Source organism: Herpailurus yagouaroundi, unplaced genomic scaffold (assembly GCF_014898765.1).
Source record: "Herpailurus yagouaroundi ecotype Mexico unplaced genomic scaffold, PumYag 190, whole genome shotgun sequence".
Taxonomy (NCBI): Eukaryota; Metazoa; Chordata; class Mammalia; order Carnivora; family Felidae; genus Herpailurus; species Herpailurus yagouaroundi.
In genome coordinates this window covers 7,612,296-7,639,886 of record NW_024412421.1, presented here as the reverse complement: position 1 = coordinate 7,639,886, position 27,591 = coordinate 7,612,296, and the positions used below count along the sequence as shown (strand labels likewise).

The window sequence follows — 27,591 nt, the reverse complement described above, 5'->3', positions numbered from 1 at the left end:
TCACAGCATCTGAGCTGGGAAGTGGGCACTGCAGAACTCAGAGTCAAGCAAAGCAGATGGGCAGGCTTCCTTACTCCTGGCTGCAGTGAAGGGAAAATTCCAGGTCTCTCTCTGGTCCTTGTGGGCTTTACCACGGGGAGCACAAACACAAGCTCCGGGGTCTGAATACCTTAGTGGCTCAGAGCTGGCCATGAGCAAGCTACTTACCCTCTCCGTACCTCAGTGTTCTTATCTGTAAAATGAGGGCGTTTCTAACGTCTACTTGAGGGCACACAGCATTCAGTCTTTACACATAAGGTCCTTAGAGTCGTGCCTGACACACGGGGAGCAGGCAGTAAGGGTTATTAGCTACCTTAGAGTACCAGTCCCACTGAGAGCCACAGGAAAGTTACTAAACTCGATCATTGTTTTTACACTAACCCAGGTCTTTGTTTCTCCCTTTCCTCCGTTCATGTTAACCGTGCGTCTACACCAGAGAAGTCAGTCTCTTTTAACTAGGATCCCTTCTTGGCTGCTGGTGGTGGCGATGTGCTAACATTATCCAGCTCTTACGACATGCTAGGTACCGCTCACACGCGTCATATCACTGAGTCCTAAGACGAACGAAGTCTGTGAGAGAAAGGTATCATCATCTCCGTTTGGCAGATGAGAAACCGGAGCTACAGAAAGATTATTAAACAACTTGCCAAATTTCACACCGTTAGTGAGCAACGGAGCCAAATCTAACCCCGGCCCCCGGCTCCAGTGAAGGAAGCTAACGTATATGTAAACTGACTTGTGTGGTGTAAGGTCCTTTCGGAACATTATCCCACTTAATCCTCATAAAAACCATGTGAGTCAGGTAGGGCAAGTATTATTAACCACATTGTTGCAGATAAGGAATCTGAGGCTCAGCTAAACTAAATAACTCCTTCGATATCAAAATTAGTATAGGAGCTGAGCTATGACTTAGCAATCCGGTGTTCCAACTCCAGGGCCGGCACATCTAAACTCAAGTCACAGGGTGGAATTACTAAGGGCAAAGGCCCATGTAGTAAGTCAACCAATTTGAGTCTCTGCCATCTGGCGGACACCCACAAAGTCAAGGTCACCATACCTGGCCGCTAGGCGCTTACAATCTAAGTAGGGAGATAAAACATATACACAGGGTTGGGGTGACCAAGGGGGGTTACACAAAACAACCGTTGAATTCAACAGTGTCCTTAGAATTGATTTTGATTTACAAGAGTCATTCACAAAACAGCTGCCCTACTAGATGGGCCTGTTCACTGTCTGTCATAACCTTATCATTTTAACACCCATCAAGCTAAGCACCCTTACCTTTTCATTTTGAGAAAACGAAAATGAAAAGGAGGGCCTGTAAGACCTAGTAAGTTTCACCACATACATCTGCCCACCCTTAAAAAAAATCTTACTTTTCTTTAGGTTCCTGAGGTCGGAGTTACATCTCACTATAATGAAGCAGCTCATGCTATTGACAATGTGACTATTAAACTCTAAATGAAGTAGCAATCTGGTAGGGAAAGATAATTCAGGGAAAAATCACATGAGCAGAGTTGCTGTGCTTGTCCTCTGATAACATCTACCTAAGAGAAATGCGGTCCCTGCCTAGGACGCTCTCTGTAAACACGACTGTCTACAAAGTCCTCAATGCCAGCGCTACTCGCTACCTGGCACGTATCTACTCAGAGGAGATGAACACACATACATACGCACACACACACGCGCGCACGCACAGGTAATTTTGGGCTATAGCTCCCAAATAAGCATTCAGGACCCACTTAAGTGCCTATTAAATCAGCACTTTAAGTACACACTTACCAGTGCATTAATAGTAACTATAAAAAGAAAAACACTTTGCAGTGGCTATAAAAATATAATCAAGAAGTATTAATAACAATAATAATTTAAAAAAACTATCACTTACTGAACCTCTATCATGTGCCAAGCTCTGCTGTTCACTTTCCCCACATTCCTCGTTAAATCTGCATAAGCATTCACTGAAACAGGTTTTATTTATTATGATCTCAGTTGATAGATAAGGAAATCAAGGCACAAAGCCATTTCTTAACTTGCCTGAAATCACACAACTGGTAAGTGAGAGATTCAGGATTCAGACCCAGGCAGTCAGGCGGCAGAGTTCACTCTCTTACCCACCAGACTACGTAATGACTAATCATACGCAGAGCACTTTCTGTGAGCTGGGGACACAGCACGTCATTGAATCCTTCCAATGACCTGACAGGGTTGGTTGGTATCATCAGCAAACTTATGTCACAAGTGTTTTCACATCTGGCCCCGGATCTCACTGCCAGTGGGTGGCAGAAGAAGGGCGGTTGGCAAAACCAGAGTTAAGTGATGCTAGGTTCTTGACAAGGATTTCAGTAACAGACCACGGTTCAGAGACGGTCTCTACCTGTGGAAACAACAGCGGCTCACTCCCTGATTGTCCAGAGTCCTCCTTGCACATATGAACAGGGCGCCTGAGGTCACAGGGAACAGAATCATTTTGTGAATGCACAAGACAACCACCAAATGATACCAAACTATCTGTCCACCAAGATCTTCTCTGGACACCTCAGCTCTTTCCCAGCTGTGATGTCCCAAATCAAGGGGGCGGGGGCGGGGGCGGGGGGGGGGGGAATGACAGTATCATTTAGGATTTGGTTTTCGCCCTTTCTCACATTTATGAATGTTACCTATGAAAGGAACCTGAGTGGCAGATGGAAACACTAACTTCTGAAAGCTAGCATTATCCAGAAGGTGACAAAAGTCCTCCAGACTCTCAGATGCTATTCTGCTGATATGATCAGTACCACTGGCGAGCAGCGGTCATTAGACCTAAATGCGTGGCTTAAGCAGTAGAAACGTAGCTTCTTTCTAGTTAGGAAGATATCCAGTGTTCACATGAGTAATGAGAGTGGGAACGCCACCAAAGGAGCATGGGTGCGTTTAACAGAATTTGTGTCTGGAGTTCACAGAAACAAGATTTTCAACTCCAGACGGCTCAGGAATTAATAAAACAAAACTATCACACTACCGCATTCATTGGCCTCAATCATTCCAACTGCGATTTGGAATAAAAGAAACAACCCGGAGACCTCAACAAGAACACGGGGGGACTTGACACACGAAGGCGATACTCGGTGCCCTTCACCAGGAACGGTGGTGCAAAGCTGCCCGCGGTCTGTCTTTGTCCTTCACCGCCTCCTGCTTAGGGTGCTTGGAGATCTAGAGTTCTCACTACATTTCATTCTTTCCCCGGGAAGGAAAGCAAGCAGGTCCCACTTCAATAATTAATCTCTTTTAAAAGCTCTGCCCCCAGTGCAACACCTTGTGCAGAGTTTAACCTCAGCTTTAAGCAGCCAGGGCGGTCACCACAAAGTTGCTTTGAGGGCCCCAAGGGCAACAAAAGCCACATTTCTGTTTGGAGTAATACAATCTAAAGCCTGCAAAAACACCACTGCTGTTGGCACGAATTCCCGCCGAACTCTAACTCGCTGCAGTCAGAACGGTTTTATGCTTTGATAGGCAGATATTATTGGCTCATCTTCTAGAGATAATTACCTCTCTTGCCTTGTTTAGTGGTTATACATTCCAGACCCAGAGATTAAACCGTTGTAGAAAACCAGTGATGGGCACAGGCCTTTCATGCTGAAACGGTCTCCGTGAGACAGAGCAGGAACACTTTAACTTGGGGGTTTAGACAATGGCTGTTCTGAAAGGGTTAGAAAAATGGGCAACAACTGAGCTTCCTCCTCCCTCCTGTGTTCAAGTCAACCACCTGCTGCGGCATTTTTGTTTCGGTAACAAAGAAGCCTTCATGTTTGAGGCTCATATTTAATGTTTTGCCGAACCGGCCCCTTTAGTTTTTTAGTTAACTCTTCAGGAGCAGAGAAAGAAATATTTCTTGCCTGACATGCAAATAAAGACACCAACACACTTTCCTGACCGGCCCCCACAAATAAATGGACGTGGACCTATGACCACATGTGCCACTGCCTGCTTACCTTTGTACACCGCCCCAGAGTCGGCAGATCCTCTATTTCTATTTAAGAAAGTATTATCGGTCACTAAGAGCCGCATAACATTTGTGATTTCATGGTTCGTACAGTAACAGGTGCTGGGGGAAACAGGAATGTGAAGTGTTAAAAAGAAAGTGGGGGGGGGGAACCACTTCAGACACATTAAGCAGCTTTAAACGCTGACAGCAGAAAGGGGAAAATTTTTAAGCAATTTGGTCGGGTCAGTAAAAAGCAACACAGGTCAAAGGAACAAAATGGTACCCAAAAATTCTGCCTATTGATAAATGGGCATACTGTCTTGGGGCTGGGCGCGCAGGCAAAGAAAGGCTAAGCAACTGCTGCATGGAGACAAAAATATGCTCTTTGTGGCACTCTGACAATAAGTTACTTCAGCTGGGCGAACGCGTGAGGCCCCCCATTCGCCCCGTATTCGCGGCTGGGGTATGCATTAATGAAAACAAAAGGGTCCATTTTCATTGTAACCATGCAGAAGGGTTAAGCATTTGACCTTCAAGTATGGTGCACTTGTGCTCGGTGGAAAGGTTCTTGACAATATAAACACGAATGACTGCTGTTGGAGAAAGGGGGCACAATTAAAAACAATCTCAGATGCTTGTTGTACAGCTGTTCGAGCTTCGGCTCTGCCTGACCTCTAAGGATGCTACATGTTTAACGGAGACAATTTAAGGTATTTTAGTGAGTCCCTTCCCCATTCACCACTGCCATCCTTCGCCTTGGGAATACCTACCCTTAAACACAAAGCGCGTTTCCAGTAATGAGATTTTACGCGCTGGGGTTTACCCGCAGAGCCATTGGCCTCCTCAAGCTGTCCTCCTCTTGCTATCTGACCACCCTGAGAAGCAGCCGAAGGCCAGATCTTATGGGGACTTGGCGGGAGGTGGGAACGTTTGACTCTGGAGAGCACAATTAGCACAATTCTTGTAAAAGAGTTGTTTCCTTTTTTTTTTTTTTTCCTTTTTTAACAAGCACAATCTTATTACGCCTCGCTTTCCAAAAAAAGATGTCACTGAGGGAAAGTTTTCACTCTGTTAAATGATAATCTAATTTATCTGAAAAGGATTTCTCTCAATACGGTTGCTTATCTCTAGTCTGCAAAAGAGAAAGCCCTGAGACATCCCAAATGCAGTTAGAAACAGATTAAAAAACAAAAACAATAACAAAACAAAACAAAACACCTGAGCATGTCTTCTGAGCCAGCAGAGAACATGGTTTCAAAAGAAACAGAAATTCTAAGGTAAAAGACTAACTCCTTTTCTAAGCTGAGGGAAGTCGCTGCCTTCCTGTTGCCGGATCTGTTTGCAGTCAGGTAAAGGGTCTTGGAATCCCCCCCACAAGTAAGAGGGTCCCTGGGAAGTGACCGTGGGTAGGCGCTGTCCACCAACAGGGGCTAGAAGATGCTAGAAGGATGAGGGACTGCCAGCTTTAAAGGAAGAGACCATCACAGCCTGCTCTGGATTGGAGGAGCCGGGACTTCCCACTTATTGGGAAGAAAGGAAGTCATACCGAGGTGAGACAAAGCCAAGAGACAGGCCAAATCTCGTAAAGAGTGGGGCACAGGGAAAGTTTGGCTTGTCAAACACACTTTAATCTCTAAAGTCACTGCGCTTTGATGTTGCCCCAAACAGAAAACCTACATGGTTTGCAAGATTTACAGCATTTCTAGTGGGAACAGTTTCATGCTCCAGGGTTTTCCCTTTGGAGATTAAGGTTTATTTTATCCCTGATGTTCAATGGGTCTGACTGTAAGAGCCTCATCAGAGACAAGGACATTTTCCTGCCCTCTGACTCATCAAATACACCAAACTTTTATTCATCAAATCAAGTTCGTTTTTCAGGGAACAAAGCTGCTGGAGATGATCCAAACCGTGGGGTAATCACTGTCACTCTGACAAGACAGGAGTGTTTCTTTTGCAAAGAGTCAGCTCCTAAGAGAGATCACAAAAAAAGTGACTTGAAAGTGGCTCCACTAATCTCTATATTATAAAAGACCACACAATTCATTTCGGGAGTTGAAATGAGGAGAAGCAAAACAGACGGGAAAGAGAGAAGTGAATCACCACCTCTGCCTATTACATCAAGGGCAACCCCCCACATGCGCTGACACTCACATAATTGTAAGCCACGTAGAACAGAAGTGGTTTCAAAGGGCCACTTGAGGTAGAGTTCACTGGAAGGGGCTTTGCGCATTTCCACTAACACTCCTTTTTTTAAGCTGGATCTTACTCTTCTGAACCCAAGTGAGACTTGACCTATGAGGACAGAGCTTTATAATGTACTAGGCTGAGAAGCTGATAGTAAATTTCAACTGGATCAGGGACCGTGCTTAAGGAATTCCCCGCTCGACTCAGGAAAATGGCACATAGGATCACACAATAAATCGTTGCTTGGCTGCTGAGCCACCGGCTTTTCACCATGATACCACAGCCAACGGAAACGAACCGGTGACCAAGTCGTTCCTGGTTCTATGCACCCCGATCAATCCATAAAAGGCTCTGCCCTCGACATTCTATGCGTCTAAAGCAGCCTGTTGATGACGATTCTTTGGCCCTGGCAAGCAGGGTTCGTTCCCTGCTGCGAAAACAAAAGGCAAGACGAGAACATCCTCCTAAATGCACAGGCTTGATACGTAAGAAGTATATTCATTCCTACTTCTAGGAATGGAAAATTTAAACAAACCCCTCAGGTGCCTTACGCATAATGACGCTAAGGGAAGACCGTCCTTTCTCACTGAAGGATGCCAACGCGTCTCTGAAGCACTAACACACCAAATCCACAAAACACGTGAGGGAGGGGACAGATCGAACACCAGCATGTGATCAGCAGAGGCCAAAATGTAACCCAGGGATCCTCGCTTCTGACCACACAACCGTTCTGGAAGGTATGGCTCGATGGCTCCCTAGGATGCACATAATTGTAAGTGAGGTTTTACTCGAAACTGCAACCATTTGATGGTTCTCCACATCTCCCCCACCCTCCTGACACCATACAAATGCCCAACCATTTTCCTTGGCTTTTCCACAACAGACGCACACGGTTGCAATAATGAAGGTACGGCTGTCCCTTTGGGGGTCGTCTCCTTCCCTGCAATTTGCAACAAAACCCGGCCTGGATTTTAAGAGAGCCATCCTGTACTTACGATATTGATTTTTCATTTTGCTCCGCAAATAACTACCACCACTTTATAACTGATATACAACATTAACAGTTTCCTTGGCCTCAGAGACCAAATTAATCACAAAATCAACAATCTGCTTTTATGCCACGAGAGTTCCATTTTAGTTTTCAACACAAATTGCAAAACCACAGCCAGCGTCCAGTGCAATTTTGGAGATGCACTGCTAACTTGCCTCCCAGTTGTGACTTAATACAACGATGGTTGTGCAAATTAAAATGTTTACGGCTTCAGGCCAGCCTTTATTTAGCCGGCTACCAGGCAGGTGAATGTCTACGGGCTGATTTCTGGAGGAAGTCAGAAGACAGCTAGGGGCAACGCCCCCACCAGCTCAGATCACAGAAATGTACAGATAGGTTCACCTACCTTCTCCCGGCCGAGATTCCTTCCATGATGAAAGCACCAGGCAGGCCGCTTTTGACCCCATGGACTTCTCTGCGGGGTCTGACACTACTAGTCTCCCTCAGGCCCAGGTTTTCTTTCAACCTCTCTGACTGACATCTCAGGTTTTCTCAAGGGCTCCTCTCCTATACTTGTCCTAGGTCATCCTACACTCTGCCTTGCATGCTCTTGACTCTTGAACCTCACACACATCAATTTCTTGAGCTTCCGTCTCTATGTAGATGCTTCAAGCACAAACTAACACAGTGGAGACGCCTGCCCGGTGCACGGCGGGCACGGAAGGACCGCCCACTGAAGACCCAAACCAAACTCCCAAATCTACATTTAGGCTCTGATGTCTCTACCAAGCTCCACACCGCTATTTCTAGATGTTCTTAGATGCTCTACTGGACTCTTCAAACTCTATCTGCCCTCAAACTTCCTCTTCTTCTGTTCCTTAGCTGGGTAAATGGTACCATCATCCACCGGGTAACCGCGACCAGATTTACTTGTAAACTGCCTGTGAACTCTCCTTCACCCCTCAACCCCAACCTCCAAATGATGGTGAAGTTGTATGTACCTCTTTAAAATCAGAGCTCTGGCATCCGGCCCGCCTTTTTCTTCCCTTCATTACCGCCTTGGTCCGGAACCTCATTACTTCTCATCAGAGTATCTGCAACAGGCCTTTGTGGCCCCAGCCTCACCTCGCCACAGTCTATCCCCTGTGTTGCCGCCAGGTACAGTTCTGGAAATGGGTCTGACTGCCCCACCTTCCCATGCAAAGTCTTTGAATCCAAATGCCACGAATGTCTCCGGAACATAGGCCAAATTTCTAGGCATGGCATTCAAGGCCCTTCTTGAGTTGGCCCCATTCTCCTCTTTCCACTTGTTCTCTAGTTCCCAGGTGCCTGTCCCTGCTCTTCCATTTCACCCCAGACAGGTACCTGATGCACAGGTTACAAGGTACAACATCGTTTCTGCAAAGGCACCCTGGTATTCTCTGGAGCCGTGCCCTTGTGCCTAAAATGGGCCCTGTCCCTCTTATGAACGTGTGTGAAAACTCTGCCTACTGAAAGTTATTCCTTCTTCAAGGCACAATTAAAAGGCGACTCCTTTAAAAAAAAAAAAGGCACCTTCACTTCCATGAAGCCTTCTCCAATTTTTTCAATGTGACTTCTATTCTCTGGGGCACCCTTGCAACATTTCGTTTAACCCCTCATTTGACACGCCACATCATGCCTTCCTTATGTGTGTACCTATTTCCTTACAGGCATGTTAAGCTCCACAGGTACAGCAACTCTTGGTTTTCTCCAATCCCTGACACATGAAATCTTTACGAAAAAACAAAACAAAACAAAACAAAATTCAGTGACTGTTGGATTGGAACCGAAGCCTTACCTGGACTTGGCGGCCCTTTAGTAGATGCCAGCTGAATGAATATGAAGTGTATTCTGTCAGAAGACGTCAAGAACTCCACTAGAAGAAGATGGAATGGTTACGAGATGGCAATCTGGGCACCGTCCCAGGCTGGCTGGTAAAGGCAAGAGCACTACGGGACTCTCAGAGGAGGATAGTAAGTTATCCTAATTTCAGCCTATAGAGAAAACCAATGGATACGCTCCTGGGGGCCCGGAGGTTATCACATTTCTCCCTCATGTGCGAGACAGGTTTATAAACACAGAAGGCTCTAATAAAACTCACATGAGAGACAAAACTCAACTTCGGCAAGTGTTTACATTCTAATCAGGACAACAAATCACTTCTCACCAGGAGATTCCAGCTCAGTCAGGGTGGGGGTTCTTGTACGTGTGCCAGGGGGACGCTGGGCCAGAAAATGTCCTGGTCCCTTCAAGCTGAATGGCAATTCTGGGCATCAGCACAAGAAGGGTAAGAAAGAATGGCATCTAAAGGACACTTCCGAAACCCCTGTCCAGGTTTCTGCGTGGCTCCCAGGTGGCAAAATATACAAGGCCTTGATAGTTCCTGCTTTGTCACATGACTCCCAACCTAGACAAGCATATGGCAGTAACATGGACGATGGATTCTGACCTTTCTGACAGGAAAAGTCGGTGGCCAAGCTTCCTAGGGTTGCCTCTACCTGGCAAGGGAAAGAAAAATATGACCACCCCAGGAACCCTGGCCTTTCCTGAAGTCTAAGGTGAGTGATGCTTGAAAGACACTGAAATTAGGAAAGGAGCATCCGGAGGGTATCACAGGGTTCCACCAGAGACAGCTCGTCCTCACCAATTCACTCATTGGCTCACAGCCTATAAGAAGCTGGGCACCAGCCACATCATAAGGCTTACATGGGATGGTCATGCATTTTGGACTTGCCTCCTCCAAGGAAAATCTGATGCGCGCTATCTTACTGCAGATAACAGTACCCAAATTGATAGTGTGGAACTGGCTTGTCCAATAATTGGAAGGAACCTGTACAAAGAAACAGCATGGCTATTCACATTCTATTTTACAACGTGATCAACCATTCCCTGTTCTTTGTCAAGGGATGGTTAACGAGATTCATAAATTAACTACCCCAAGTCACTTCTGCTGTTTTAGTGTGTCTGGCAACACTGGATCTCCATGAAACAGATAAGCGCTCTCAAGTTTTATCTGCCATAAATACCCAGTGCCTCCAGAATAAACCTGGAGCCCCCGGACATGGCTTTCATGATGGTCACAGGGAAATACAGCATAGGGACTTGACCTAGTCAGACAGGGCAAGAGAGGCTTTCCTAAGGAAGTGGCAAGTTGAGGTGAGATCTGAGCAATCAGTCGAAATAATCTATATATATGTTTTGGTGGGAGAGGACATTCAAAGAAGAGGCAACGTGTGTGAAGGCCTTGAAAAGAAGGGAGCGGGCTGGATTCATCGAGAAAGTGCCAGTAAGGTAAGGAGTATGGACAACAAAGAGCCTAGAAGGAATGTAAGGCAGGAAAGGTGGACGGAGGATAAAATATTTCAGTCCTTATCCTAACAGCAACTGGAACCCATTATTGGGTTTGCACAGGGAGGGGGCATGATTAGCTCTCTATTTGGAAACATTGCCCTGGTAACTATGTGAAGAATACAGAAACCCACACAGCAAGCTACGCAACAGCCCAGGGGCATGAAGGTGGTGTGTAGGACAAGAAGAGCGGCAGCAGAAATGAACAGGAGTGGACACACTCATGAAATATTTTAGGGGTAAAAATTTCTCAGACTGGATCACGTGGGATGGGAAGAGGAGAGTTTCAAGGATGATTCCTTGACGTCTGCCGTGAAGACCTACAGGTGGGTGGTGGTACCACTTCCCGAGATCAAGAACTCTAGAAGGAGACTAGCTTTGGGGGACTGCCGGCCCCTCCTGCAGGGGCCTTGAATACAGCCTGCATCGTCCCTGTGTCTACACTACACATGCTATTCCCTCCACAGCAATCTCTTCCCATCCCCATCTCTACCTGCCAGGATTCTGCCCATCCTATAAGACTTAACTCAAAAGTCCCTGCCAATCACAGAGCCTTCAGAGATCCTACCCATCCAGACGTATGCCACCGTCTTCCAAGCTTTCATCGGTTCGGCTTGTTATCTTTTACCAACATCGACTTCCACCTTGTATGTGAGTTCTGAATATGGTTATCTCCCTCCTGAGATCTCCACTGAATTTAGGAAATGTAGCAGGCACTCAGTACGTGTGTGCTGGTTGAAAGTAAGACCACATGCCCGTGGATTTGCTGATACGTTCCTATATCCGTCCACGCAACCAAGCTAATTTGGTAGGAGGTCAGGTACCTGATGAACACAAGACTTCTCAATCCTGCCCACGTGTCAGAATCAGCTCCAAGGCTTTCTAAACATACGGCAACGAACTGGGAGCCACGGCTTAGACCCATTAAATCAGTATCACTGGAGGTGGAGCCCACAGGATACATTTAAAACCTGAATCCTGGATGATTCGAATGTAGAGCCACGATCGAAAGCTATAGATACCAAACCCGAATCCCTGGAGACAGATGGTCCTCATGGCTTCAAAGAGTTGCACCGGGGGCTCTAAGGTACATCCTGATGCGGAACGCCTCTAACGCAGACAAATTATATTCCAGAGAAGGCTGAAGAGATAAGGCTTCTGCAGTCGGTAATGGATAATTGCTAAACGTTTTTAAAGAAGGCAGTTTGCAAAATGGATTGGATCAAAAAGAAGGGAGACAGCAGGCCATTCAACAAATATGTGCAGAGCCCCAGCAGCATAAGAAGAGGTACTTCAGAGAAAGCCTGTACCCACAAAGCATTTGCGTTTCACCCGCCCCGCAAACACGTGTCGGGTTCTGACTCCGTGAGCACCAAGGACACAGCGGTTATACAAGACAAAGCCCCTGCCCTCAAGGTGCTTTTGTTCTTACATGTATGTAAGACAAAAGTTCAGATATTAATAAATGCTCTAAGGAAAAATTAAGTGGAGTAAAAAGACAGACAAGGAGCCATTCTGAGAGGACTTCTGAATAGGGACCTGAATGGAAGGCACAGGTTATGTGCAGACACAACGTAAGAAGGGACAAGAGTCTCAGAAAGCTATAGGAACGACTCAGGGGAGAGAAAAGGGGACACCGAATGAGCAGATGGCCGGAGGAATGAACAAAGAGGATAGGTTCAAAACAGTCATGCTAAAAATACACCAGGCAAGGTGCAAAACACTCCATGTTTTATCCACCTTGGGCAAATCTCACAATGAGATTTGTGAAGTACCCCTAAGCGAGGTACTTCCGTTATCCCCATTTTACAGATGGGGAAACCTGAGACTCCCGGTGTGACTGCAATATCGCACACAGTTAAAGGACAGAGGCAGGGCTCGAACCCTAGCCTAACTTGAGAGCTCAAGCTCTCAACTCCAAAATACCTAAGCGTGCAGACTTCAGAGGTGATGGGGGCTCAAACCAAACTGACTTGGTGATACAGCCAGCCATGGAACCTGACTTCATAATGCAGCAAGAGAGAACATGGCAAGAGAGGAGACCCAGGAGAACCCAGGGCGGTAAAGGAGCCCTCACCTAGCCCAAGAATTACAGTCTACCGACACAGTCTACCGAGGGGGTCAAAGGAAAGTTCTCCACCCCTCCTGAGACCTCGATTAGTCCTCTCCTTTCCCTGAAAATAGAATCCCAACCACTCCCCACTCATCTCTGTACTCTCCAGGGCCTTCCTGAAATGAACTCTTACCTAGGAGCTGCATGTGCAGGCTGAAGGCTTCAACCCACGTTTCTGGAGCCGAGCAGAAAAAGGCTCTGAAACAGACAGCGAGCACTGTTGAAATGACCCACTGAAGACTGACAGGTGGAAGAAGAATGAAGGCGGGCAGGGGAGGCCAAGGAGGCTCGGCCTGTCGGAACACAACCGAAACTCAGTCCTGAATGGACTCCAACAAGAACATAACTTTAAACAGCAAATCAGGCAACGTGCCTTGTTTCCAGGCGTAAGGAGCCCCGCCTTCCCTTCCCATTGACGCACACTGCTATAGCAGGAAGCCCTAAGACTCGGCAGGGTAAAGGGCCACGTACATCCGTATGGAATACAGTTCCACCACGTGATAACGTCCCCCGGTGTCAGGGCCATTGCTTGGATCACCCGCACTCATTCAGCTGACTTGGCACACAACTCCGTGATAAAAAAGAACGTTTGCCACATTTGCCTGCCAAGGAAATAGGAGTGTTCCTCACTAGAACCTCTACCTCTATCAGAATTCTCCGGATGCAAGTAACAGAATGGAACTTTAGCTAAGAGTTTAGTGATTAAGAGAGCAGACTCTGGGCCCAGACCACCTCTGCAAACCACAAACCCTGGCTCTGTGGCTGACTACTTCTGCGGCCTTGGCAAAGTCACTTAATCTCTCTGAGCCTCAGTCTCTCTGAGCGCAAAACAGGGATGAGAGAAATGTAAATGAAAACTGAAAGACACAGTCATAGTTGCGAAAAGTCTGTTAATATGCTGCACTGGTGAGGATGTAGGGAAGACAAACACTAGATCACGTATCTACATATGTATACACATGTATACATATACGTGTATACACATGTATACATATACATGTACATATACATGTATATACATGTATATACATATATATACTCTACATATGTATATGTATACATGCGCACACGCACGCACACACACACACACACACACACACACACACACACTCTGCTCCAAACTCTATGGAAGACAATTTGTCCCTCTTAAAACTAACAATACATATATCCTTTGATTCAGCATTTCTGCTCCTAGACATTACCGTAGATATTATACGTGAAAATCTCATGTGTTAGGGTATTCATTTCAACATTATTTGTGAAAGCAGAAAACTGAAAACAGTAGGAGACTGAGTAACTAAATTATGAAGCCACACTATGAGAAACCATGCCATCACTTATAAGAATGTACCAATATGGAAAGACCTCTAAGACCGAGTGCTATTCATTTGAAAAACAACACACAAATGTTTGTAGGTATAGTAAAACCTTGGTTTGCAAGCACAGCTCGTTCCAGAAACATGTTTGCCATCCAAAGCACTTGTATATCGAAGCGAATTTCCCCATAAGAAATAATGGAAACTCAGATGATTCATTCCACAATCCCAAAATATTCATATAAAAATGATTACAGGGGCGCCTGGGTGGCTCAGTCGGTTAAGCAGCCGACTTCGGCTCAGGTCATGATCTCACGGTCCGTGAGTTCGAGCCCCGCGTCAGGCTCTGTGCTGACAGCTCAGAGCCTGGAGCCTGTTTCGGATTCTGTGTCTCCCTCTCTCTTTGCCCCTTCCCTGTTCATGCTCTGTCTCTCTCTGTCTCAAAAATAAATAGAAAAATTAAAAAAAATGATTACAATGCTGTAATATAATACAAAGTAATAAAATACAAAAGATAAAGAAAAATAAACAGATTAACCAGCACTTACCTTGGAAAACCTTCGTGGCTGGTGTGAGGGAGACCAGAGAGAGGAGGGTTACCGTGTAGGACGACTTTCACTACCACTAACGGAATCACTGCTGTCTGTTGGCTCAATGGAATCTTTTTCTGCATGGGGGCCATTGTATACGCTCGCACAGATGTTGAGGACGGAACAGTATTAATAAACATTTGTCATTTACTGTATTTAATGTAACTGGCAATAAGGCAGCGGAGGAAAGGGTCTATATCCGCAGGCAGCCTGACCTAGAAGGAAGCCAAGCTCTCCTAAGCTTACTCTTGTATGGAAAAGCAAAGGACCGTCCATCGGTGCTTCGAAGTGACAAAAAATACACTACTGCCAGTCGTGGGCACCTTCCAACGTCCTGAAAAATCACTGATTTCTGCCAAACACCGTGGCCTGAGATACCTGAGCATGGGAAACAATCACCCACAATCCCACAGTGAGCGAGACAGACAGAGAGACAGAGACAGACAGACAGGGAGGAGAACCAATGGCTCGGTTGTGATCCCGTGACATTCAGCATCAGGTACCACTCATATTGCAAGACCTCACTCCTTCATCAAGTCAAAACTTATTAGAAAGGTTTGCTCATCTTAGGGGACACACGCAGAACAAGTTGTGCGCTACCCAAGGTTTTACTATCTAGAGAATATCTCTAGAAAAGGACAGAAAAAAAAAAAATCGTGAAGGGTGTTAGGCCCCAGGGAAGGGAAAAGGGTGGCAGTGGGAATGAGTGGGGTCTTCTGTGCTTCTATACTTTGGGAATCCTGCACCATGGACACGTGCCGGCACACAGTCCTGAAAGAGCTCACCGCATGTGCACGGAGCAGGCCGGCTAAGGCAACGCACCTCACCCTACAGCAGCTAGGAGAGCGCGTCCACAACGTAACGCGCAGATGCTGTCGGAGGAGGGAAAAGCGATGCCGGACAGGCAGAAACAGTGTGTCCTCCTCAACATGAAAGAGCCCGATTTTGACACATCGGGCCCAAGCCCACGGCGGAGGAAAGGGTCCAGAGCAGCATTCACATCCGCTTTTTTTGCTACGGGCACGTCCAGCTGAAAGTTGGTAGGAGCACTAGAGAAGGCACGGCCACCGGGAGACTTGGGAATGGTGGCACACACTGGACTGGGAACTGGGCAATCTGGGCTCTGGGTCCGCCAGTATTCGGCTCTGCGGCCCCCGGACAAGCCTCTGGGCCTTCTGAGCCCTTCCTTTTCCAAAAGGAGAATGCCATGCCTTGATACGGCATGCCTCGAAAGAAACTAAGCAACGATGAATCCGACCGCGTGCGTCTCTGCTGCCAGTTTCTTTTGGCAGTTTCTTTTTGGCCAGTTTCTTGTGAGGAATAAAGAGATATCAGAGGGGAAGCCTCTTTCAAAACCACAAAGCCCGTTGGTTTTGCCGGCGAAGCGTCACTTGGGTGTGACTATCAGAAGGGTCTCTCGTGAGATGAAACGGTAGCCCCAGAACGGCATTTCTTCATCTCATTCATATGGAGAGGGAATGGTGGCCTCTAAGTTAACTTAAGACCTGAGATTCCTGAACAGAATCAGAGTCAAGGCAACCCCGCAGAAGCCCACGTCCGACGAACAAACTCAGAGAGAGTTATTAATCACTCAAGAATTAGCACCCGGTGACTCAAGAGTAATAAAACCGGTCACTGGAAAATAATAACATCACAGAGAGGGAAAGAATGAGGGTCCAGCGGAAATCTATACATGAAGGTGGGAGAGACCCGAGTGAACAGCCACCGTTTACGTTCCGAACATTTACTCAGTGTTTCAAGTGGTGTGGCCGACGTGCCAAAACGCGGTGGCGAAGAGGGGACAGCATGGAGTGTCCAAGCACTAATGTGGGGCCATTAGCCAAAGAATGGGGAGATATGCGTGGGAAAGTAACTAGTCTAGTTCAGCAGTGGAAATGATAGATTACCACACCCGCTATCCTGCACCAAATCGAATAACTCATGAATGACACTTTGGCTGTATTTCAAAATACTTTCATGCACGTATTTCAGTCCTCAAAACTGCCGCCTCTACAAGAGACAGTGGAGTTGTCATTTCCTCCAGAATACAATTCCCGTACCAAAAATAATAATAATGATGATAATGATCGTGATAATAAGAGTAATAAAATGAGATGTACCTAAGGTTCCGAAACGGAAGAGAATCTTAAATGGTTCGCCCGTGGGGAGAATCAGCCCCTGACGGAAATCCAAAATTATTTGGCTGGTGTTCCGTTTGTGAGAAACAAAGAGCTTGATGGGCAAACATCCACTCGTCTGTAATGAGGTCTTCTGCAAGGTCTTGTGCAAACGCGCAGAGTTGCTTATTTCCTGTCCTCGGGATGCAGACGGGTCTTGACATTAGTGCAAATAACCGAATTTTGACTTGTGTCCCCTTTGCCAATGAAGATGATAAAATAGTTTTCTTTCTATTTTTAGTTGCACGTGATTACGACTGGCCTTCCAGGACTATGACAGGAAGGCATCATGAAAGGGGGAAGGCCCCGTATCTTGCAAAGAAATGCATTAGAAACGGGTCCTTGCTAATCTTCCTAATCTGATCTCTCGCTACTGGACTCACACGGACCACTCTCCATCCAGTCTAATCAAGTTTGGGAGCAGATGTTGTGTTTTCCCACTACAATGTCTCTGCTTCTCGCATCTCTGAATATCCTCCAACCATCTCCATCTATCAAAACCCTTCGTATTCCCGAAGGCCTACATCGGAATCCACTCTCCCCTTTGATTTTGCTTCCTCTGAATTACTTACAGCCTTGTGCTTTATCAACCTGGGAGACAGAAGTCCTGGCTTTTTGTAGAACTTCACACTTATCTGCACAAAGTGGAGCAGGCGAATGAGGAAATGACTAGAATGAAGAATGGAAATTTCTTTCCTGATGCCACTCTATTGAAATAGGTTGCAGATATAATTGCTGTCCAAATATTTGGTACAGCCAATAGAATAATAGGGTATAGCCCATAGAAATGTCTCAGTGTGGAATGATAAAAACAAAAATGAGAAAGGGGCAGATTCTGACGTTTCAGATTTAAAAGATAGAAAGTAAGGGTCTTAACACCATACCCTTTTTTATGAGAACATTCTACTCAATTTCCAGGTTTTGCAGACCGCTCAATAAAGGGGTCAGTTTCTTTCAGAGGTCTTACTTGCACCCCCACCCAAAATGTAATCAAGGCTATTCTAATCTAGACAGAAAACAACACTGCTTAACTAACTAAACGAATTAAGCCGGATTCTTTCTCCCGTCAAAGGAAAAAAAAACCTAAAAAAAATTTTTTTAATGCGTATTTGTTTTTTGGGGGGGGGTGGGAGGGGCAGAGAGAGAGAGGGAGACCCAGAATCCAAAGCAGGCTCCAGGCTCCAAGCTGTCGGCACAGAGCCCAATGCGGGGCTCGAGCTCACGGACCTGAGAGATCATGACCTGAGCTGAAGTCAGACACTTAACTGACTGGGCCAACCAGGTGCCCCGGAAAAAAACTTTTAAAGACCGATCCTGAGAACCACAGCAGGCCATCCTATGCTAGTTAGGCCTAGCTATGCGGATACCATATATATTTACTCTGTCTCAAGACAAGAGACAGGCAGAACACTCCAGAGCAACCAGTCAGAAGACCTTGGGCTCAACAGCGAACACTACCTATTTCTCTCCTTCTCTCTTCACAGTCGTAGGAGAAAAGAGAGGGAAAATCTTCAGCCCCCAGTGGCATCCACACCGAAATCCTGTGTAAGGTTCCGATCCCCCCACTTCACCCCAAGGGCCAGGCTCTGCCTCCTGGACTCAGCGACAGCAGTTCTCCTGCTTGTGAAATTACGACCAAACTTTTCCTTTTGTTCCAGCAAAAGACTTCCTGCGAGAAAGCAGTAATCCTTTAAAGCTTTCCAGCCCAAAGGTCTCTCCTGGTTTGGATTCCCCCATCCCCAGCCCCCAGAGGAAAAGCTCACTCAATCACATCACAAGGCATTTCTCGGTTCCAAGTTGTACTGGGTCTCAAGGACTCCTGGTGAGGAAAGAAAACTGGTCATCTGAACATCCTTTCCTGGGATCCGTCTGAAGTGTAGACAAGCAGCAAAGATGAATATTAATATGCCTTCCATCATCAAAAGCTGTTGCATACCCAAAGGATGATAAATATTTTAATCAGTTTTCAGCTTGTCTAGCGGAAGTCAGTTTACTCCTCAGAGATTTCCCTAGTTCTGTGCCCAAAACCTGTCCGGCACATACTGCTTTCCCTATATAACTTTTGGAAATTGGTAATAAAAAGTCCAAGCTTTGTGGGAGAACTCATTTAATTTCTTGACAGTTTGACTCTATTAAGTTTTCCAAGAAGAGGGAAATCTAAAATATCAGGGATGCCGACGAGCGAGACAAAACACCACAATTCTAAGCTCTGGGAGCAGTGTTGCTAATAACCTACTTACGTCTCACGCTTAAAACATTTTTTTCCTTCATATTAGCGTAAGTTGTCTGCCAGCGGCCGCTCGGTCTTCTCCGTGTAAATGCCAAAGGCATAAAACAGGACATTCTCATGTGTCCTCTGTACTCTCGATATTATTATTATTTTTTTTTTAATTTTTTTTTCAACGTTTATTTATTTTGGGGACAGAGAGAGACAGAGCATGAACGGGGGAGGGGCAGAGAGAGAGGGAGACACAGAATCGGAAACGGGCTCCAGGCTCTGAGCCATCAGCCCAGAGCCTGACGCGGGGCTCGAACTCACAGACCGCGAGATCCTGCCCTGGCTGAAGTCGGACGCTTAACCGACTGCGCCACCCAGGCGCCCCGTCGATATTATTATTTTTTAAATGTTAAAGGCGTTTGGGGGTATTGTTGGGAGGGTTACATTTGTTTAAAAATAAAACTGACCCCCCCCCCCCAGAATATTCCTACGAAGCAGGACCTAATATTTTAGGGAAATGTACAGAGTTAAAAGGGATTGATTAAAGACTATGCTGCTTCCCGTGGGCGTGAGGAAATGGCTGGACTCACATGTGGACCTAACATCGATTCATTTCTTCAACGAGTAAGTGTCGGGGACCTACGCTGCACCAGACACTGTTGTAAGAGTTGGAGACATTACAGCGGATAAAACAAAGTCCTTCTCTCCCAGGGACCATATTAGGTAGAAGCAGATAACAAACAAGTATCCTGGCAGATGGTAGGAAGCGATGGGAAGCAAGGTGGAATCGGGCAAGGCATTCCCTATCGTAAGAAGCTCTCTCCAAGGAGTGACATGAGCAGAGAGACGGGAATGGAGGGAGGAAGTGAGTCATGCAAATTAACAGAGGGCAGAATATTCCAGACAGAGGCAACGGCGAATGCAAAGACCATGATGCAGGAGGAGGCTGGGCGTGTTCCTGAAGACAGTAAGAAGGCAAGTGGAGGACTGGGACGGAGGGGAAATAATGTACGGGGTGGGGGTGGACAGACCCTGCAGGGCACTGGGCCCCGATGCAAGGAAGCTGGATATCTGCACTTGATAGTGAGTTTGGGCCGGGGGAGTGAAACACCAGACTTTGTATCTTAAAGGAACACTCTGACAGGGATGGACATAGGGTGGTAATAGCAGAGAGACTATTTCTATAAATGATGGTGGTTCTCATCAAGGCAGCAGCACAGGGGATGGTGAAAGGTGGCCAGATCATGAATATCTAGAAAACAGAGTTAACAGGATTCGCCGATAAATCAAGAGATAAGCCAAAAGAACCCCAAGGTTATAGGCTGAGCGACTGGACAGTGCAAATTACTGCCCTGTGTGATACTGGGAGAAAGGCTGGGGGGTTATGGGAATCAATAGTTTGGCCTGAGGTATGTTAAATTTGAGACATTATTACTAGACAGCTAAACACAGCCCCCCTTGCCCAACTACTGTTCAGGTCTCCAAGACAGGAGACCCTACTGCAGACATTGGAACATCCCGTCAACCCCATCCGTTAAAAAATTCACTGTTAACTGCATGAAAAGTTGATGACATTAAATAAAATACAAGCCCTCTTAATCCCCCAACATCTGTTAGAGATCTGATGCATAATTCTGGGTATTTCATAATTGCACATTTAAATTAATAATACTTAAAGTAAAGGGATGTGTAATATCAGCCTACCACCTGTTCCAAGTCCTCATAGCAGAGCAGATATGCCTGTAACAGTAGAAATTAATTTTGAATATTTCCATAATACTCCAGATTTTTATTTGAAGGCTAATTTTGTCAATCAGTCCAAAACAAGGTGGATGTTATCTGAGATTTTTATACACATCAAGGAAACATTTACAAATGAGATTGTCACAGGTGGTTCCAGATGGGCTGAGATCATGTAGAGGAAATACAAAAAAAGTCCATCATAATTTACGTGTTAGGGGAACGATGGTGTTAAAAACATCATCTCCAAATGATCACAGAGATACTTTCAGGAATACTGAAAGGGCAACGTATCAAGTTTCCCTTGGTTTAAAAAAAAAAAAAGGTCATTCTTTTGCAGATGTCAACAAAAAGAGAGCAGGATCATGGTTATGTTACCCTTAATGCACGGAAGAGCTGACTTAATGTGTTCCCAGAGCTCTCTGGTAAGTCAGATTTTGGCACTGGGAGCACATTTCTCCATAGAGACATTTTTGCAAAATATGGAAAGATTCCCAGCCCGGCTTCCCAAAGTATTTAGCCCACAGTGGGGTAGAAACATTACCAGAGTAGCACTGAGCTTCAATTCATTGAGTTCCTCTACCTCCAAGACTGACCCGGGTTGTAAAGGAAGGGAAATGAGGAAAAGGAAGAGAGTGTGTCACTAAGGGGAACTCAGTCAAATGACCTCTAAGTAAGGGCTCCTAAACTGAGGACTGTCTACGCTTCCTTCTAAAATCACTACTTTGGTGATGCCTTGCGTGTGTGCAGTATTTTATATGTTACCGACTTTTTCATTTGGTCATCGTAATAATTTTCTTCAGAGGGTTAACAGTTTTAGGGACCATTCACGAACCAACCTGGGGGGAAAAAGAGATCCTATAATCTTGAGAATATTCCCAACAGCTGGCACACATCCTTCGGAAATCTTGCCTTTCTTTCAAAACTGTAGGTTTGCTGATTTGTTTCTAACATAACTTCCTTCTAGACAAAGATTCTTCTGGAATATCTCAAAGGTATTTATAATAAGATAAAGGACAGGCTAGAGCTGACGGTAATGCCCCCCTCCCCACCTCACCCCCGGCCAAAAGGACTAGAGCAAATAAGGTACACAATTATTTTATGCCATATCTCTTCCAGGAAAAAACAAACCAAAACGGAAATTACTGACACTCCCATCTGACACCAGGCGTTCCGATTCACATCTGAAATGCTGTGATGGGCTCCTAGTCGAAGGAATCCAAAATAAATTCCAGCAGCCAAGGCTACAATAGCACCCCAGGGTAAAGTAGCAGGATCTTCACACATCAATCTGAATCCTAGTGTCGCTAAAATTATTTAAAACAACCCCATTTGTCTATCGGAAAGAAAATAGAACACGTGTGAAAGGTGCATGTGTGCGTGCGCTGACGTGTGTCTGTGTGTGTGTGTGTAGATCTAACACAGGCTAGCGAAATGGAGCTAAAGCCTATGGAATCAAATCAAGGCTAAAACAGCAACCTTGGTTGTTTATTCCAGTTTTTCTCTGCACACGCTAACAAGAGTTAAGAGAAATGGCAAGCCTTTCACTTGGAATTTCCAGGCTCCCGTCACTGTGTCTCACCATGTTCGGTGCTTTTCGCCTTGTTCCTATTGTGTGCAGAGCAGAGGCACCTGAGCCATCCTCTTAACATGCCGGGGATGTAACAGGCACATCCTAGTACTTGGTGCCAATAGAGCTCAAGTCTCACACAGCTCATGTAAGGGTTAAAAACAGAAAGTCCTACCCACTGGTTCGCTCTGATGTTCCTGGAGATATTGTCACTGGATGTATCCTCAGTAGAATTCTATTCAACACCTCTGTCTTTAAGTACAAAGCTGTAGGCTGTAGCAGCTTTAAGAAACATAAGTATCCCTTTTTTCTGCTGCACAGTATCTGTGTGTGAAATTCTCTAAAGGGGTTTAAGTATTTACCCTGAACACTATCAGACGGTTTCTAAAATTTTCCTTATCCACTTGCAAAAACACTTCAAAGAGAATCATAAACATACTCCTTTGTGCTTTCGATGCACATTCTGTTTCTCAAGCTTAAGCCTGAATTCTCTTGGAATTGTAAATTTTTTTCCCAAAAAGACAGGAGACACAATGCTTTTTTTTTTTTTTAATTCATTACTAAGTCTGCAGCAACTGAGGGAAAAACTGGAAAACTCTGTGAGAAATTTAGAAGGCAATCAAAGAAGGAACCAAAACCTGTTAGAAATTCATTGCTGAATTACACGTACAATTTCCCCTCAGATATTTCACTCTTAATAGAACAATACAGCTGTGGGGAATAGCAGTGGGTGGGTGGGGAGAGAGGAGAGTGGAAAGAACCAATCTTCAATGCGCACCTTTAAGATAATAAAAAATGTGAGCCATGGACTTTTAGCCCCTGTAGCTGAAAAGTGCCTTTTCTTTCTCTTTTTTCCCCAAATTTCCAAAGCCACATAAACACAGGGGTCCCCAAACTCAGTGGCTGTGTACATAATTTGAATTACTGGGTGCTTGTGACTGTTTACCTGCTTCCAATCTGTGCTTATTCTGAGCCACTCAGCACTGTACCAGTCCAAAAGGGGAGAAGGGAACTTAAATTTTCATTTAAAACCACCAGACGTCTCCTACCAATTCCTAAATTACTATAATATACTCTGCTCCTAGATCAGAAATGCTAATGCTGAAAAATGGAAGACAGGGTGATGTTTGCAAATGTAATTTAGTATATACATCAACGGCATAAGGGATACACACACACACACACACACACACACACACACACACGTATATAAATAGGAGTTGGTGACTTCACTATCAACAAGGACAAAAAGTTAACATTTATATCGCTTTCTTCCTCATACCCCCCAAAATCTTTAATCCTAGAAGATAGTTTAAAATGAACTTAGCTAATGGAACTGTAATAGAATAGCAAATACCGGTACACTCAGTATAATTTCAGCATGTGAGAAAGCAGCCTCGTTCCTCTACTCAGCTACAAAGAATTTAATCTAACACACTGTGATGATAGGGTCATTAATCTCTCCAAAAACAACAACAACAAAAAAACTGCTCTTCAGCTCAATCACTGCCTATGACTGTGTCACCTACACCAAGAAAGGCTCCACCAGACAGCAGTGGACAGCCACCTGGCATGAACTCTCCCAGATGGTTTACACAGGCCAAAATGACAAGGAAAAACATGTGACTCATCTTGAAATTAAACTATTATAACTGACTTGTAAAGGACAACCTTTACGTCCGTAAGTCCATTTCCTCTCTTAAGACTTCAACAACAAGAAACTGGTAACAGAATTAAATAAAACACCTACTCACTTTCCACATCTCTCTGCTCTCCTGTGCCAAAATTTTAACGCAAATGGGTAGAATTTAAGTTACCTATAGCTTACCTAACATAATTACATGTTGTGTTTTACACCGTTTCAAAACGGATATATTAAAATGATCCCATCTTGGCTCCTACCCACTAAAGTCAATAAAGGTTATTAAGGCCAACTGCCATATAAATGCACTGTGGTCCCCAGCAAGAACTGTCAAGACACGAAATGCAATTCAAAACATTCAAGATGATCAGGACCTGGAAAAGCATGAAGAAATTTCTCTCCAGTATATCAATCATCAGTACTTCCGAAAATGTCGACTCCGGAAATCATCCTAGAATATTTCCATCGGATTACACTAAATTGACCTTTTGTTTTTTAAGGTCAAAAGGAAATGAATAAATGTCGTCAATTTAAGAGGCCATCGCACCTAGCATTCTTTTCCGTCTCATTGTGAATTTGATGGTGTTAAAACGTTTTTATGGGTAAAATAAATGTCAGTTTTGCAAAGCGCGATACCAGACCCTGAGAGACACATGGCCTATCCGTTGGATCTCTGGCTACAGCAAGACTTCCTCACCTCACGGGAGACTTCGGCTTTTCATATTTCTCTTTACCCAGAAAGCAAAGCTTGTACGGTTTCTTTCAAATGGTAACTCTCTCTTATCCTGGAGAGTCTCCTCCTAAGACGCTAATCTTGGTTGTGAGGTGGTGGGCTGGCCGGAGAAAATAAAATAAAATAAAACGCACACATCTGAACAGTGTTCTGGCATCATAGTGCCTTCCTGAAGAGGGAGCAAAGAAGAGAGAAAAGGCAAGGCTAACTTCTTGGGTTGTAAGAAAGGGTTGTGTTGCTTCGGGCTCAATGGCTCATAAATTCATGAGGTAATACTCAGGGAAAATATGATATTTTATCAGAATGCCATTCAAATATAAGGTTTAACATTTACATCACAAGAGTAAGCACAGGGTAAAACTATCCTCGGGGAGAGAAATGGCAAGAATAAACAGTGTGATAAAAACAGTGCTTGCTGGGACAGGGAATGGGAAGCAAAGGCTGGAGGAGTTTCAGAGGCAGTGGACTAAACTTTTTGAAATATGCGACTGGTTATGACATGTGAAGCAATTACCATTAATGGAAGAAAGGCGATTTCAAAGCGCATTTTCCGTTCTTCTGCATCCAACCTGAGACTACACGTCCCAACCACAAAGTGGGGGGAGAAAAAAGAAAAAAGGCAACACAGAGACAGAGAGAAATCACAACACAAGTCCTGGTACGAGGGCCGTCCAAGGCTGCTTTACTCATAAGCAAAAGGTGAAAAGTAATGTGCGGATCGCCTGGGGTTTTTGTTTTGTTTTGTTTTGTTTTCACCGAAAGAGACCCACGCTACGGGGCAGAACAGACAAAATGCACTAATTAGAGAAGCCTTTCCACAACACACACACATGCTTTTACCATTTTAAAAAAGCACAGAGATAAAGAAGAATCATTTGTCGAGAAGGATAACGATTTTGAGTAATACATTCCCTGGAAGCAAAGGGAGTACATTCAGAAACGCTGTTCAGATTAGTCTAATTCTATAGAATCCAAATGTGCACCAAACACTGCACTTTTTATGTTAAATTGCTGTTGAATTTGTTAACCCACAACTGATTTCCTGTGTTATGGAATCTTGGAGATTACAGCTAACTTGAAGCAACAGGGATAATTCTTGACAGTTAATGGTACATTTGTATGCATTTTCCTGAAAGGCCAGCATCTTGAGGCCTCAAACAGGTAGCTCAACATTGCCCCCTACTGCTTGCAAGTGCAAACATATGAGGTGGGCTGGTACAAAGCAGGAATTGAACTGGCCGGGCCAGTTCACAAATACCAGATGGCACTGAGCTAACAGAGCCACAGAACCATAGGCTTGCCCAATGACTATGGTCTTCTGTCTCTTCCAATAGCAAAAATAAATTATTATGAATTTGTTAAAAGTCATTTAAAGAGGCTTGGAGCCATGCTTAAATTTAATTTAGAAGGATCATCCCTTTTATGTTGGCCCAAACCTCCACTCTGCTGATAATGATCACCCTGAGGCTTGCTGAGGAGAGACACTGGGACCATTGATTTCACTCGGAACACTCAGTAATGCCACACCAACTGCAAGGAAGCTCGCTCTGGAGAATTCCCAAGACTGCTCTTCTTCTGGGTATTTTTTACACAAGAGTTATAAAGTAAACAGAAGATATTCCTTCTAACTGATGTGCCGTGGTCCGATTAAAAAAGAAATGACAACTAAATCTTTTAAATGAATTCATAATGAATATGATCCGTAAGCTCACAATACCGAAGACTTCTCTTTAAGAGACAAAAAAAACAAAAACCAAAAAACCCTTGAACAAAAGTGGTGCAAAAATAAATTTTTATTTAGTGACGTATTTATTTATTTTACAAAATCAGTGAGTTCTTTTCTCATTAATTTGCCAATTCTAATACGTGGAGTCGTCAAGTTACAATCCCAAAGTCCACCTGATGTCTTAGACTCAAAGTCTGGTAAATAAAGAGGTTCTTCCAACTCATATGTAAATGGACAAGCCGAGAAGAACATCGTAAAAAAAATATGCCCTGTAAATGAAGTTGCCTTTATATATACATTCCATAAAAATGTAGCATGCTCCACACAGGCTAATTTTAGGAATAGAACTAAGGAGATTTAGGCATGGACTTTTCATTACTTCCAACTCAGTTTTACAATGCTCGGTTTTATACTGAGGTTCAGGTCTTTGGCGGAATCCATTTTTGTGATACCCTTAGTACAATAAAAGGAGGATTATTAACATTCCTTCCTCAGGCACAGATCCATCGAAAGGCATGATTTAAACATCTGAAGAGATGTCTGGAAAGCTAGGGTCCAGATTCCGACCTGGACTTTCAAACTAAGACCCCTCCAGGGTGGTGACTTGGTATTTTCATTATAAAACCTCGGTTTTATAACAGAGGTTGGCCACAGCTCCCCACTTGCGCAGATCGGATCCTTGTTTCCAGAACAAGTCTGAGTCTGTGCGGGCACCACCTCCAGGGTGCAGCAGGCTTTTACCACTTTTCCACTACATTTCAAGTTCAACGGTCTGGAGGCAGAGCAGCGAGGCAGTGAAGGGCGTGACCCTAGAGCCAGCCTTCCTGGGTTCAAATCCCCGTTCCCCCGCTTATGAGCCGTGTGATCTTGAGGAAGTTATGGAAACCTTTTGTGGCTCAGTCTCCTGGTTTATGAAATGGAGAACCATCATACCTACTTTATGGGGTTGCCGTAAAAGTTACATAAGTTATACATAAAACATTCAGAATAGTGCCTGGTCCTTAATAAGTATCAAATAAGGGTCTGCCATTACTGCTATTCTTTAAATTGAGACTTAATTCAAAACTGGCAAGAGGCCTCAATTTTGCCTTCCAGCTATGCTTCTGACTCCACCCCCCGATCCCTTGCCCTGGCCGCGCTGGACTGCCCCATTTCCAGTCTCGTTTGTACAGTTCCTGGAGCCTAATGCTCCTCTCCCAATGCCCTATCTGACCCTACG

General features: G+C 44.9%; 1 protein-coding gene across 5 annotated transcripts in view; it reads right to left on the bottom strand.

Moving 5' to 3' along the window:
- FTO (FTO alpha-ketoglutarate dependent dioxygenase) overlaps positions 1-27,591 on the bottom strand; it is a 393,836-nt gene that overhangs the window by 178,057 nt on the left and 188,188 nt on the right. The window lies entirely within an intron of this gene.